At 41.5% G+C, this 14578-nt stretch overlaps 7 non-coding genes across 7 annotated transcripts; all 7 read right to left on the reverse strand.

Moving 5' to 3' along the window:
• Positions 1 to 210: 210 nt before the first annotated feature.
• Positions 211 to 292, reverse strand: trnas-gcu (transfer RNA serine (anticodon GCU)). The gene has a single exon. It is a non-coding gene; the product is annotated as a tRNA-Ser (tRNA).
• Positions 293 to 1991: 1699 nt separating this feature from the next.
• Positions 1992 to 2073, reverse strand: trnas-gcu (transfer RNA serine (anticodon GCU)). Its single transcript has one exon. It is a non-coding gene; the product is annotated as a tRNA-Ser (tRNA).
• Positions 2074 to 3775: 1702 nt separating this feature from the next.
• trnas-gcu (transfer RNA serine (anticodon GCU)) lies at positions 3776 to 3857 on the reverse strand. Its single transcript has one exon. It is a non-coding gene; the product is annotated as a tRNA-Ser (tRNA).
• Positions 3858 to 5549: 1692 nt separating this feature from the next.
• On the reverse strand, positions 5550 to 5631 carry trnas-gcu (transfer RNA serine (anticodon GCU)). The gene has a single exon. It is a non-coding gene; the product is annotated as a tRNA-Ser (tRNA).
• A 1699-nt stretch (positions 5632 to 7330) lies between these two features.
• Positions 7331 to 7412, reverse strand: trnas-gcu (transfer RNA serine (anticodon GCU)). Its single transcript has one exon. It is a non-coding gene; the product is annotated as a tRNA-Ser (tRNA).
• A 5264-nt stretch (positions 7413 to 12676) lies between these two features.
• trnas-gcu (transfer RNA serine (anticodon GCU)) lies at positions 12677 to 12758 on the reverse strand. The gene has a single exon. It is a non-coding gene; the product is annotated as a tRNA-Ser (tRNA).
• Positions 12759 to 14451: 1693 nt separating this feature from the next.
• Positions 14452 to 14533, reverse strand: trnas-gcu (transfer RNA serine (anticodon GCU)). Its single transcript has one exon. It is a non-coding gene; the product is annotated as a tRNA-Ser (tRNA).
• Positions 14534 to 14578: the final 45 nt, after the last annotated feature.

Consider the following 14578-nt stretch of genomic DNA (forward strand, 5'->3'; position numbering starts at 1 on the left):
CTTGTCAAATTCATCGCACGATGTATGTCCGAAAATGACTTGACACGCTGAATGCTAAACACACCACAGGACCCTTGAATATAATGAGAACATTGGTGTAGGAGTGAATGTGGACAATCCTTACACACAAATTGCATTTGGTGTGAACACAGCTTAAAACTTGTCATGGTGCTACTGAACGTCTGTTGACACTCCAAAAGAAAAAATACACGATGAGGATGGGATTTGAACCCATGCGTGCAAAGCACAATGGATTAGCAGTCCATCTCCTTAACCTCTCGGACACCTCATCTGGAATTCAATTCTTTCGTGACACCACTGGTCTCATAAACTCGTATGCCATCATTGGCCTCGTGCGGCCTGTGGCATCTTGAGGTAGCCCATTATTTCCAGCTACTCAAGCAAGTTGGGATTTTTTAAAAACTAAAAATGTGCCAGTATGTGGATATACAACAAGGTTAGAAGGACCTGTGCTCTCATTGTGGCCAAAAGGACTTTTGGATTTGAGCAACCAATCAGAGCATTTTGCTAGGGAATTACTTCAAATGGCAGAGTGCTTGCTTTGCATGTGAGAACAAGGGGGATAGATGTCCACATTCTGCACAACATTTTCTTTTGTATCTACGTTTCATCAAACTGTTGGTGCAAGAAGCATGTACTTATGAGATGAGTTGCAGAGTTTGGTCTGTTGTTGGTATGGAATTTACCTTTAAGGAATACTTGTTGATCAGGGATTTCTGTTCTTGACAGATAGTGCCTCTGTGGCTTTCAGGTGTTGATGTCAATGATTAGAATTCCGTGGGTTCCCCAAAAGCCAGAGTGACATTCATTGAGCGCTCTTGATCATGATAACAAATGAGTCTATGTACATGCTAACAGAGTGGTTGACTGCGAGTAAAAAGATGCATGCAAATTCACCATCAGAAAAGGTAAAGATCAGAACGACTTGTTTGTTGATTACCTTTCATTTGGCAGAGTTGGTAATGAGTCAAGTTTCAAATCTGCAGATCCTTGTAGATGGCCCGTGTGTTTATATTATCTTTGTAAACATGGCGTGTCCAACCCTTCTAGCATTAGCTTTGCAACTGTGGAGGCAAATATAGAATCGTGTGGTTTTTAACCACTGGAAAAAGTTGATATTTTGGAGAGAAAAAGCCGCAAAAACAGTGTTTTGATATGCACCGAAGCTACGAAGAACTGTCACAGCCATACAAAAAGTGTCATTAAACATTTGGAATAAAAACACAGTTGATTCGTAGGGTAATTAGCTCAAGTGGTAGAGCGCTCGCTTTGCATGTGAGAGGTAGAGGGATCGATGCCCTCATTCTCCATTATCCTGAGCTCCTGTCTGTTGATCATCAAATACAGTCCTTTAGATGTACCCTCATTGGGAATCATACTACATGTCTTTACACCAATGCCCATTAAAAACATTGCAAAATGATGACCGAGCTTTCAAACTGCTGCAACTACCTTACTGTCTTTCAGATGTTTATGACAAAAGCTTTCATTCAAGTCAGGGCTTTGAAAGTGTTTACTGAAACACCTGCTCCTTGCAACCATCAACAAAGATAGTGTGAGTGCAGTTGACGCAGACAAGGTAATAGATGCAACTGCATGAATGCATTCATAAGACCTTTTCTTGTTGGGTATTGCTGCTGTTGTTTTGGATGTTGGTAAGAATGTAACTACTTAGAAGAGGGGCATGAGTGTAATGCTGCTTTCACACTGAGTTCGATTCTGTGTCACATTTGAGTGGGGCAGCTAGCTGCCTTTATACGCTTGTCAAATTCGTCGCACGATGTATGTCCGAAAATGACTTGACACGCTGAATGCTAAACACACCACAGGACCCTTGAATATAATGAGAACATTGGTGTAGGAGTGAATGTGGACAATCCTTACACACAAATTGCATTTGGTGTGAACACAGCTTAAAACTTGTCATGGTGCTACTGAACGTCTGTTGACACTCCAAAAGAAAAAATACACGATGAGGATGGGATTTGAACCCATGCGTGCAAAGCACAATGGATTAGCAGTCCATCTCCTTAACCTCTCGGACACCTCATCTGGAATTCAATTCTTTCGTGACACCACTGGTCTCATAAACTCGTATGCCATCATTGGCCTCGTGCGGCCTGTGGCATCTTGAGGTAGCCCATTATTTCCAGCTACTCAAGCAAGTTGGGTTTTTTTAAAAACTAAAAATGTGCCAGTATGTGGATATACAACAAGGTTAGAAGGACCTGTGCTCTCATTGTGGCCAAAAGGACTTTTGGATTTGAGCAACCAATCAGAGCATTTTGCTAGGGAATTACTTCAAATGGCAGAGTGCTTGCTTTGCATGTGAGAACAAGGGGGATAGATGTCCACATTCTGCACAACATTTTCTTTTGTATCTACGTTTCATCAAACTGTTGGTGCAAGAAGCATGTACTTATGAGATGAGTTGCAGAGTTTGGTCTGTTGTTGGTATGGAATTTACCTTTAAGGAATACTTGTTGATCAGGGATTTCTGTTCTTGACAGATAGTGCCTCTGTGGCTTTCAGGTGTTGATGTCAATGATTAGAATTCCGTGGGTTCCCCAAAAGCCAGAGTGACATTCATTGAGCGCTCTTGATCATGATAAGAAATGAGTCTATGTACATGCTGACAGAGTGGTTGACTGCGAGTAAAAAGATGCATGCAAATTGACCATCAGAAAAGGTAAAGATCAGAACGACTTGTTTGTTGATTACCTTTCATTTGGCAGAGTTGGTAATGAGTCAAGTTTCAAATCTGCAGATCCTTGTAGATGGCCCGTGGGTTTATATTATCTTTGTAAACATGGCGTGTCCAACCCTTCTAGCATTAGCTTTGCAACTGTGGAGGCAAATATAGAATCGTGTGGTTTTTAACCACTGGAAAAAGTTGATATTTTGGAGAGAAAAAGCCGCAAAAACAGTGTTTGGATATGCACCGAAGCTACGAAGAACTGTCACAGCCATACAAAAAGTGTCATTAAACATTTGGCATAAAAACGGAGTTGATTCGTAGGGGAATTAGCTCAAGTGGTAGAGCGCTCGCTTTGCATGTGAGAGGTAGAGGGATCGATGCCCTCATTCTCCGTTATCCTGAGCTCCTGTCTGTTGATCATCAAATACAGTCCTTTAGATGTACCCTCATTGGGAATCATACTACATGTCTTTACACCAATGCCCATTAAAAACATTGCAAAATGCTGACCGAGCTTTCAAACTGCTGCAACTACCTTACTGTCTTTCAGATGTTTATGACAAAAGCTTTCATTCAAGTCAGGGCTTTGAAAGTGTTTACTGAAACACCTGCTCCTTGCAACCATCAACAAAGATAGTGTGAGTGCAGTTGACGCAGACAAGGTAATAGATGCAACTGCATGAATGCATTCATAAGACCTTTTCTTGTTGGGTATTGCTGCTGTTGTTTTGGATGTTGGTAAGAATGTAACTACTTAGAAGAGGGGCATGAGTGTAATGCTGCTTTCACACTGAGTTCGATTCGGTGTTGCATTTGAGTGGGGCAGCTAGCTGCCTTTCGACGCTTGTCAAATTCGTTGCATGATGTATGTCCGAAAATGACTTGACATGCTGAATTCTAAACACACCAAAGGACCCTTGAATTTAATCAGAACATTGATGTAGGAGTGAATGTGGACAATCATTACACAAAAATTGCATTTGGTGTGAACACAGCTTAAAACTTGTCATGGTGCTACTGAACAACGTCTGTTGACACTCCAAAAGACAAAATACACAATGAAGATGGGATTTGAACCCATGCGTGCAAAGCACAATGGATTAGCAGTCCATCTCCTTAACCTCTCGGACACCTCATCTGGAATTCAATTCTTTCGTGACACCACTGGTCTCATAAAATCGTATGCCATCATTGGCCTCGTGCGGCCTGTGGCATCTTGAGGTAGCCCATTATTTCCAGCTACTCAAGCAAGTTGGGATTTTTTAAAAACTAAAAATGTGCCAGTATGTGGATATACAACAAGGTTAGAAGGACCTGTGCTCTCATTGTGGCCAAAAGGACTTTTGGATTTGAGCAACCAATCAGAGCATTTTGCTAGGGAATTACTTCAAATGGCAGAGTGCTTGCTTTGCATGTGAGAACAAGGGGGATAGATGTCCACATTCTGCACAACATTTTCTTTTGTATCTACGTTTCATCAAACTGTTGGTGCAAGAAGCATGTACTTATGAGATGAGTTGCAGAGTTTGGTCTGTTGTTGGTATGGAATTTACCTTTAAGGAATACTTGTTGATCAGGGATTTCTGTTCTTGACAGATAGTGCCTCTGTGGCTTTCAGGTGTTGATGTCAATGATTAGAATTCCGTGGGTTCCCCAAAAGCCAGAGTGACATTCATTGAGCGCTCTTGATCATGATAAGAAATGAGTCTATGTACATGCTGACAGAGTGGTTGACTGCGAGTAAAAAGATGCATGCAAATTCACCATCAGAAAAGGTAAAGATCAGAACGACTTGTTTGTTGATTACCTTTCATTTGGCAGAGTTGGTAATGAGTCAAGTTTCAAATCTGCAGATCCTTGTAGATGGCCCGTGGGTTTATATTATCTTTGTAAACATGGCGTGTCCAACCCTTCTAGCATTAGCTTTGCAACTGTGGAGGCAAATATAGAATCGTGTGGTTTTTAACCACTGGAAAAAGTTGATATTTTGGAGAGAAAAAGCCGCAAAAACAGTGTTTGGATATGCACCGAAGCTACGAAGAACGGTCACAGCCATACAAAAAGTGTCATTAAACATTTGGCATAAAAACACAGTTGATTCGTAGGGTAATTAGCTCAAGTGGTAGAGCGCTCGCTTTGCATGTGAGAGGTAGAGGGATTGATGCCCTCATTCTCCATTACCCCTTGCTCCTGTCTATTGATCATCAAATACAGTCCTTTAGATGTACCCTCATTGGGAATCATACTACATGTCTTTACACCAATGCCCATTAAAAACATTGCAAAATGCTGACCGAGCTTTCAAACTGCTGCAACTACCTTACTGTCTTTCAGATGTTTATGACAAAAGCTTTCATTCAAGTCAGGGCTTTGAAAGTGTTTACTGAAACACTTGCAACCATCAACAAAGATAGTGTGAGTGCAGTTGACGCAGACAAGGTAATAGATGCAACTGCATGAATGCATTCATAAGACCTTTTCTTGTTGGGTATTGCTGCTGTTGTTTTGGATGTTGGTAAGAATGTAACTACTTAGAAGAGGGGCATGAGTGTAATGCTGCTTTCACACTGAGTTCGATTCTGTGTCACATTTGAGTGGGGCAGCTAGCTGCCTTTATACGCTTGTCAAATTCGTCGCACGATGTATGTCCGAAAATGACTTGACACGCTGAATGCTAAACACACCACAGGACCCTTGAATATAATCAGAACATTGGTGTAGGAGTGAATGTGGACAATCCTTACACACAAATTGCATTTGGTGTGAACACAGCTTAAAACTTGTCATGGTGCTACCGAACGTCTGTTGACACTCAAAAAGAAAAAATACACAATGAGGACGGGATTTGAACCCATGCGTGCAAAGCACAATGGATTAGCAGTCCATCTCCTTAACCTCTCGGACACCTCATCTGGAATTCAATTCTTTCGTGACACCACTGGTCTCATAAACTCGTATGCCATCATTGGCCTCGTGCGGCCTGTGGCATCTTGAGGTAGCCCATTATTTCCAGCTACTCAAGCAAGTTGGGATTTTTTAAAAACTAAAAATGTGCCAGTATGTGGATATACAACAAGGTTAGAAGGACCTGTGCTCTCATTGTGGCCAAAAGGACTTTTGGATTTGAGCAACCAATCAGAGCATTTTGCTAGGGAATTACTTCAAATGGCAGAGTGCTTGCTTTGCATGTGAGAACAAGGGGGATAGATGTCCACATTCTGCACAACATTTTCTTTTGTATCTACGTTTAATCAAACTGTTGGTGCAAGAAGCATGTACTTATGAGATGAGTTGCAGAGTTTGGTCTGTTGTTGGTATGGAATTTACCTTTAAGGAATACTTGTTGATCAGGGATTTCTGTTCTTGACAGATAGTGCCTCTGTGGCTTTCAGGTGTTGATGTCAATGATTAGAATTCCGTGGGTTCCCCAAAAGCCAGAGTGACATTCATTGAGCGCTCTTGATCATGATAAGAAATGAGTCTATGTACATGCTGACAGAGTGGTTGACTGCGAGTAAAAAGATGCATGCAAATTCACCATCAGAAAAGGTAAAGATCAGAACGACTTGTTTGTTGATTACCTTTCATTTGGCAGAGTTGGTAATGAGTCAAGTTTCAAATCTGCAGATCCTTGTAGATGGCCCGTGGGTTTATATTATCTTTGTAAACATGGCGTGTCCAACCCTTCTAGCATTAGCTTTGCAACTGTGGAGGCAAATATAGAATCGTGTGGTTTTTAACCACTGGAAAAAGTTGATATTTTGGAGAGAAAAAGCCGCAAAAACAGTGTTTGGATATGCACCGAAGCTACGAAGAACTGTCACAGCCATACAAAAAGTGTCATTAAACATTTGGCATAAAAACGGAGTTGAATCGTAGGGGAATTAGCTCAAGTGGTAGAGCGCTCGCTTTGCATGTGAGAGGTAGAGGGATCGATGCCCTCATTCTCCATTATCCTGAGCTCCTGTCTGTTGATCATCAAATACAGTCCTTTAGATGTACCCTCATTGGGAATCATACTACATGTCTTTACACCAATGCCCATTAAAAACATTGCAAAATGCTGACCGAGCTTTCAAACTGCTGCAACTACCTTACTGTCTTTCAGATGTTTATGACAAAAGCTTTCATTCAAGTCAGGGCTTTGAAAGTGTTTACTGAAACACCTGCTCCTTGCAACCATCAACAAAGATAGTGTGAGTGCAGTTGACGCAGACAAGGTAATAGATGCAACTGCATGAATGCATTCATAAGACCTTTTCTTGTTGGGTATTGCTGCTGTTGTTTTGGATGTTGGTAAGAATGTAACTACTTAGAAGAGGGGCATGAGTGTAATGCTGCTTTCACACTGAGTTCGATTCTGTGTCACATTTGAGTGGGGCAGCTAGCTGCCTTTATACGCTTGTCAAATTCGTCGCACGATGTATGTCCGAAAATGACTTGACACGCTGAATGCTAAACACACCACAGGACCCTTGAATATAATCAGAACATTGGTGTAGGAGTGAATGTGGACAATCCTTACACACAAATTGCATTTGGTGTGAACACAGCTTAAAACTTGTCATGGTGCTACTGAACGTCTGTTGACACTCCAAAAGACAAAATACACAATGAGGATGGGATTTGAACCCATGCGTGCAAAGCACAATGGATTAGCAGTCCATCTCCTTAACCTTTCGGACACCTCATCTGGAATTCAATTCTTTCGTGACACCACTGGTCTCATAAACTCGTATGCCATCATTGGCCTCGTGCGGCCTGTGGCATCTTGAGATAGCCCATTATTTCCAGCTACTCAAGCAAGTTGGGATTTTTTAAAAACTAAAAATGTGCCAGTATGTGGATATACAACAAGGTTAGAAGGACCTGTGCTCTCATTGTGGCCAAAAGGACTTTTGGATTTGAGCAACCAATCAGAGCATTTTGCTAGGGAATTACTTCAAATGGCAGAGTGCTTGCTTTGCATGTGAGAACAAGGGGGATAGATGTCCACATTCTGCACAACATTTTCTTTTTTATCTACGTTTCATCAAACTGTTGGTGCAAGAAGCATGTACTTATGAGATGAGTTGCAGAGTTTGGTCTGTTGTTGGTATGGAATTTACCTTTAAGGAATACTTGTTGATCAGGGATTTCTGTTCTTGACAGATAGTGCCTCTGTGGCTTTCAGGTGTTGATGTCAATGATTAGAATTCCGTGGGTTCCCCAAAAGCCAGAGTGACATTCATTGAGCGCTCTTGATCATGATAAGAAATGAGTCTATGTACATGCTGACAGAGTGGTTGACTGCGAGTAAAAAGATTTATGCAAATTCACCATCAGAAAAGGTAAAGATCAGAACGACTTGTTTGTTGATTACCTTTCATTTGGCAGAGTTGGTAATGAGTCAAGTTTCAAATCTGCAGATCCTTGTAGATGGCCCGTGGGTTTATATTATCTTTGTAAACATGGCGTGTCCAACCCTTCTAGCATTAGCTTTGCAACTGTGGAGGCAAATATAGAATCGTGTGGTTTTTAACCACTGGAAAAAGTTGATATTTTGGAGAGAAAAAGCCGCAAAAACAGTGTTTGGATATGCACCGAAGCTACGAAGAACTGTCACAGCCATACAAAAAGTGTCATTAAACATTTGGCATAAAAACGGAGTTGAATCGTAGGGGAATTAGCTCAAGTGGTAGAGCGCTCGCTTTGCATGTGAGAGGTAGAGGGATCGATGCCCTCATTCTCCATTATCCTGAGCTCCTGTCTGTTGATCATCAAATACAGTCCTTTAGATGTACCCTCATTGGGAATCATACTACATGTCTTTACACCAATGCCCATTAAAAACATTGCAAAATGCTGACCGAGCTTTCAAACTGCTGCAACTACCTTACTGTCTTTCAGATGTTTATGACAAAAGCTTTCATTCAAGTCAGGGCTTTGAAAGTGTTTACTGAAACACCTGCTCCTTGCAACCATCAACAAAGATAGTGTGAGTGCAGTTGACGCAGACAAGGTAATAGATGCAACTGCATGAATGCATTCATAAGACCTTTTCTTGTTGGGTATTGCTGCTGTTGTTTTGGATGTTGGTAAGAATGTAACTACTTAGAAGAGGGGCATGAGTGTAATGCTGCTTTCACACTGAGTTCGATTCTGTGTCACATTTGAGTGGGGCAGCTAGCTGCCTTTATACGCTTGTCAAATTCGTCGCACGATGTATGTCCGAAAATGACTTGACATGCTGAATGCTAAACACACCACAGGACCCTTGAATATAATCAGAACATTGGTGTAGGAGTGAATGTGGACAATCCTTACACACAAATTGCATTTGGTGTGAACACAGCTTAAAACTTGTCATGGTGCTACTGAACAACGTCTGTTGACACTCCAAAAGACAAAATACACAATGAAGATGGGATTTGAACACATGCGTGCAAAGCACAATGGATTAGCAGTCCATCTCCTTAACCTCTCGGACACCTCATCTGGAATTCAATACTTTCGTGACACCACTGGTCTCATAAACTCGTATGCCATCATTGGCCTCGTGCGGCCTGTGGCATCTTGAGGTAGCCCATTATTTCCAGCTACTCAAGCAAGTTGGGATTTTTTAAAAACTAAAAATGTGCCAGTATGTGGATATACAACAAGGTTAGAAGGACCTGTGCTCTCATTGTGGCCAAAAGGACTTTTGGATTTGAGCAACCAATCAGAGCATTTTGCTAGGGAATTACTTCAAATGGCAGAGTGCTTGCTTTGCATGTGAGAACAAGGGGGATAGATGTCCACATTCTGCACAACATTTTCTTTTGTATCTACGTTTCATCAAACTGTTGGTGCAAGAAGCATGTACTTATGAGATGAGTTGCAGAGTTTGGTCTGTTGTTGGTATGGAATTTACCTTTAAGGAATACTTGTTGATCAGGGATTTCTGTTCTTGACAGATAGTGCCTCTGTGGCTTTCAGGTGTTGATGTCAATGATTAGAATTCCGTGGGTTCCCCAAAAGCCAGAGTGACATTCATTGAGCGCTCTTGATCATGATAAGAAATGAGTCTATGTACATGCTGACAGAGTGGTTGACTGCGAGTAAAAAGATGCATGCAAATTCACCATCAGAAAAGGTAAAGATCAGAACGACTTGTTTGTTGATTACCTTTCATTTGGCAGAGTTGGTAATGAGTCAAGTTTCAAATCTGCAGATCCTTGTAGATGGCCCGTGGGTTTATATTATCTTTGTAAACATGGCGTGTCCAACCCTTCTAGCATTAGCTTTGCAACTGTGGAGGCAAATATAGAATCGTGTGGTTTTTAACCACTGGAAAAAGTTGATATTTTGGAGAGAAAAAGCCGCAAAAACAGTGTTTGGATATGCACCGAAGCTACGAAGAACTGTCACAGCCATACAAAAAGTGTCATTAAACATTTGGCATAAAAACGGAGTTGAATCGTAGGGGAATTAGCTCAAGTGGTAGAGCGCTCGCTTTGCATGTGAGAGGTAGAGGGATCGATGCCCTCATTCTCCATTATCCTGAGCTCCTGTCTGTTGATCATCAAATACAGTCCTTTAGATGTACCCTCATTGGGAATCATACTACATGTCTTTACACCAATGCCCATTAAAAACATTGCAAAATGCTGACCGAGCTTTCAAACTGCTGCAACTACCTTACTGTCTTTCAGATGTTTATGACAAAAGCTTTCATTCAAGTCAGGGCTTTGAAAGTGTTTACTGAAACACCTGCTCCTTGCAACCATCAACAAAGATAGTGTGAGTGCAGTTGACGCAGACAAGGTAATAGATGCAACTGCATGAATGCATTCATAAGACCTTTTCTTGTTGGGTATTGCTGCTGTTGTTTTGGATGTTGGTAAGAATGTAACTACTTAGAAGAGGGGCATGAGTGTAATGCTGCTTTCACACTGAGTTCGATTCTGTGTCACATTTGAGTGGGGCAGCTAGCTGCCTTTATACGCTTGTCAAATTCGTCGCACGATGTATGTCCGAAAATGACTTGACATGCTGAATGCTAAACACACCACAGGACCCTTGAATATAATCAGAACATTGGTGTAGGAGTGAATGTGGACAATCCTTACACACAAATTGCATTTGGTGTGAACACAGCTTAAAACTTGTCATGGTGCTACTGAACAACGTCTGTTGACACTCCAAAAGACAAAATACACAATGAAGATGGGATTTGAACACATGCGTGCAAAGCACAATGGATTAGCAGTCCATCTCCTTAACCTCTCGGACACCTCATCTGGAATTCAATACTTTCGTGACACCACTGGTCTCATAAACTCGTATGCCATCATTGGCCTCGTGCGGCCTGTGGCATCTTGAGGTAGCCCATTATTTCCAGCTACTCAAGCAAGTTGGGATTTTTTAAAAACTAAAAATGTGCCAGTATGTGGATATACAACAAGGTTAGAAGGACCTGTGCTCTCATTGTGGCCAAAAGGACTTTTGGATTTGAGCAACCAATCAGAGCATTTTGCTAGGGAATTACTTCAAATGGCAGAGTGCTTGCTTTGCATGTGAGAACAAGGGGGATAGATGTCCACATTCTGCACAACATTTTCTTTTGTATCTACGTTTCATCAAACTGTTGGTGCAAGAAGCATGTACTTATGAGATGAGTTGCAGAGTTTGGTCTGTTGTTGGTATGGAATTTACCTTTAAGGAATACTTGTTGATCAGGGATTTCTGTTCTTGACAGATAGTGCCTCTGTGGCTTTCAGGTGTTGATGTCAATGATTAGAATTCCGTGGGTTCCCCAAAAGCCAGAGTGACATTCATTGAGCGCTCTTGATCATGATAAGAAATGAGTCTATGTACATGCTGACAGAGTGGTTGACTGCGAGTAAAAAGATGCATGCAAATTCACCATCAGAAAAGGTAAAGATCAGAACGACTTGTTTGTTGATTACCTTTCATTTGGCAGAGTTGGTAATGAGTCAAGTTTCAAATCTGCAGATCCTTGTAGATGGCCCGTGGGTTTATATTATCTTTTGTAAACATGGCGTGTCCAACCCTTCTAGCATTAGCTTTGCAACTGTGGAGGCAAATATAGAATCGTGTGGTTTTTAACCACTGGAAAAAGTTGATATTTTGGAGAGAAAAAGCCGCAAAAACAGTGTTTGGATATGCACCGAAGCTACGAAGAACTGTCACAGCCATACAAAAAGTGTCATTAAACATTTGGCATAAAAACACAGTCGATTCGTAGGGGGATTAGCTCAAGTGGTAGAGCGCTCGCTTTGCATGTGAGAGGTAGAGGGATCGATGCCCTCATTATCCTGAGCTCCTGTCTGTTGATCATCAAATACAGTCCTTTAGATGTACCCTCATTGGGAATCATACTACATGTCTTTACACCAATGCCCATTAAAAACATTGCAAAATGCTGACCGAGCTTTCAAACTGCTGCAACTACCTTACTGTCTTTCAGATGTTTATGACAAAAGCTTTCATTCAAGTCAGGGCTTTGAAAGTGTTTACTGAAACACCTGCTCCTTGCAACCATCAACAAAGATAGTGTGAGTGCAGTTGACGCAGACAAGGTAATAGATGCAACTGCATGAATGCATTCATAAGACCTTTTCTTGTTGGGTATTGCTGCTGTTGTTTTGGATGTTGGTAAGAATGTAACTACTTAGAAGAGGGGCATGAGTGTAATGCTGCTTTCACACTGAGTTCGATTCGGTGTTGCATTTGAGTGGGGCAGCTAGCTGCCTTTCGACGCTTGTCAAATTCGTTGCATGATGTATGTCCGAAAATGACTTGACATGCTGAATTCTAAACACACCAAAGGACCCTTGAATTTAATCAGAACATTGATGTAGGAGTGAATGTGGACAATCCTTACACAAAAATTGCATTTGGTGTGAACACAGCTTAAAACTTGTCATGGTGCTACTGAACAACGTCTGTTGACACTCCAAAAGAAAAAATACACAATGAGGATGGGATTTGAACCCATGCGTGCAAAGCACAATGGATTAGCAGTCCATCTCCTTAACCTCTCGGACACCTCATCTGGAATTCAATTCTTTCGTGACACCACTGGTCTCATAAAATCGTATGCCATCATTGGCCTCGTGCGGCCTGTGGCATCTTGAGGTAGCCCATTATTTCCAGCTACTCAAGCAAGTTGGGATTTTTTTAAAAACTAAAAATGTGCCAGTATGTGGATATACAACAAGGTTAGAAGGACCTGTGCTCTCATTGTGGCCAAAAGGACTTTTGGATTTGAGCAACCAATCAGAGCATTTTGCTAGGGAATTACTTCAAATGGCAGAGTGCTTGCTTTGCATGTGAGAACAAGGGGGATAGATGTCCACATTCTGCACAACATTTTCTTTTGTATCTACGTTTCATCAAACTGTTGGTGCAAGAAGCATGTACTTATGAGATGAGTTGCAGAGTTTGGTCTGTTGTTGGTATGGAATTTACCTTTAAGGAATACTTGTTGATCAGGGATTTCTGTTCTTGACAGATAGTGCCTCTGTGGCTTTCAGGTGTTGATGTCAATGATTAGAATTCCGTGGGTTCCCCAAAAGCCAGAGTGACATTCATTGAGCGCTCTTGATCATGATAAGAAATGAGTCTATGTACATGCTGACAGAGTGGTTGACTGCGAGTAAAAAGATGCATGCAAATTCACCATCAGAAAAGGTAAAGATCAGAACGACTTGTTTGTTGATTACCTTTCATTTGGCAGAGTTGGTAATGAGTCAAGTTTCAAATCTGCAGATCCTTGTAGATGGCCCGTGGGTTTATATTATCTTTGTAAACATGGCGTGTCCAACCCTTCTAGCATTAGCTTTGCAACTGTGGAGGCAAATATAGAATCGTGTGGTTTTTAACCACTGGAAAAAGTTGATATTTTGGAGAGAAAAAGCCGCAAAAACAGTGTTTGGATATGCACCGAAGCTACGAAGAACGGTCACAGCCATACAAAAAGTGTCATTAAACATTTGGCATAAAAACACAGTTGATTCGTAGGGTAATTAGCTCAAGTGGTAGAGCGCTCGCTTTGCATGTGAGAGGTAGAGGGATTGATGCCCTCATTCTCCATTACCCCTTGCTCCTGTCTATTGATCATCAAATACAGTCCTTTAGATGTACCCTCATTGGGAATCATACTACATGTCTTTACACCAATGCCCATTAAAAACATTGCAAAATGCTGACCGAGCTTTCAAACTGCTGCAACTACCTTACTGTCTTTCAGATGTTTATGACAAAAGCTTTCATTCAAGTCAGGGCTTTGAAAGTGTTTACTGAAACACTTGCAACCATCAACAAAGATAGTGTGAGTGCAGTTGACGCAGACAAGGTAATAGATGCAACTGCATGAATGCATTCATAAGACCTTTTCTTGTTGGGTATTGCTGCTGTTGTTTTGGATGTTGGTAAGATTGTAACTACTTAGAAGAGGGGCATGAGTGTAATGCTGCTTTCACACTGAGTTCGATTCTGTGTCACATTTGAGTGGGGCAGCTAGCTGCCTTTATACGCTTGTCAAATTCGTCGCACGATGTATGTCCGAAAATGACTTGACACGCTGAATGCTAAACACACCACAGGACCCTTGAATATAATCAGAACATTGGTGTAGGAGTGAATGTGGACAATCCTTACACACAAATTGCATTTGGTGTGAACACAGCTTAAAACTTGTCATGGTGCTACCGAACGTCTGTTGACACTCCAAAAGAAAAAATACACAATGAGGACGGGATTTGAACCCATGCGTGCAAAGCACAATGGATTAGCAGTCCATCTCCTTAACCTCTCGGACACCTCATCTGGAATTCAATTCTTTCGTGACACCACTGGTCTCATAAACTCGTA

This window comes from Oryzias latipes, chromosome 1 (genome assembly GCF_053564925.1).
Source record: "Oryzias latipes strain Hd-rR chromosome 1, Olatipes_Hd-rR_3.1".
Classification (NCBI taxonomy): Eukaryota; Metazoa; Chordata; class Actinopteri; order Beloniformes; family Adrianichthyidae; genus Oryzias; species Oryzias latipes.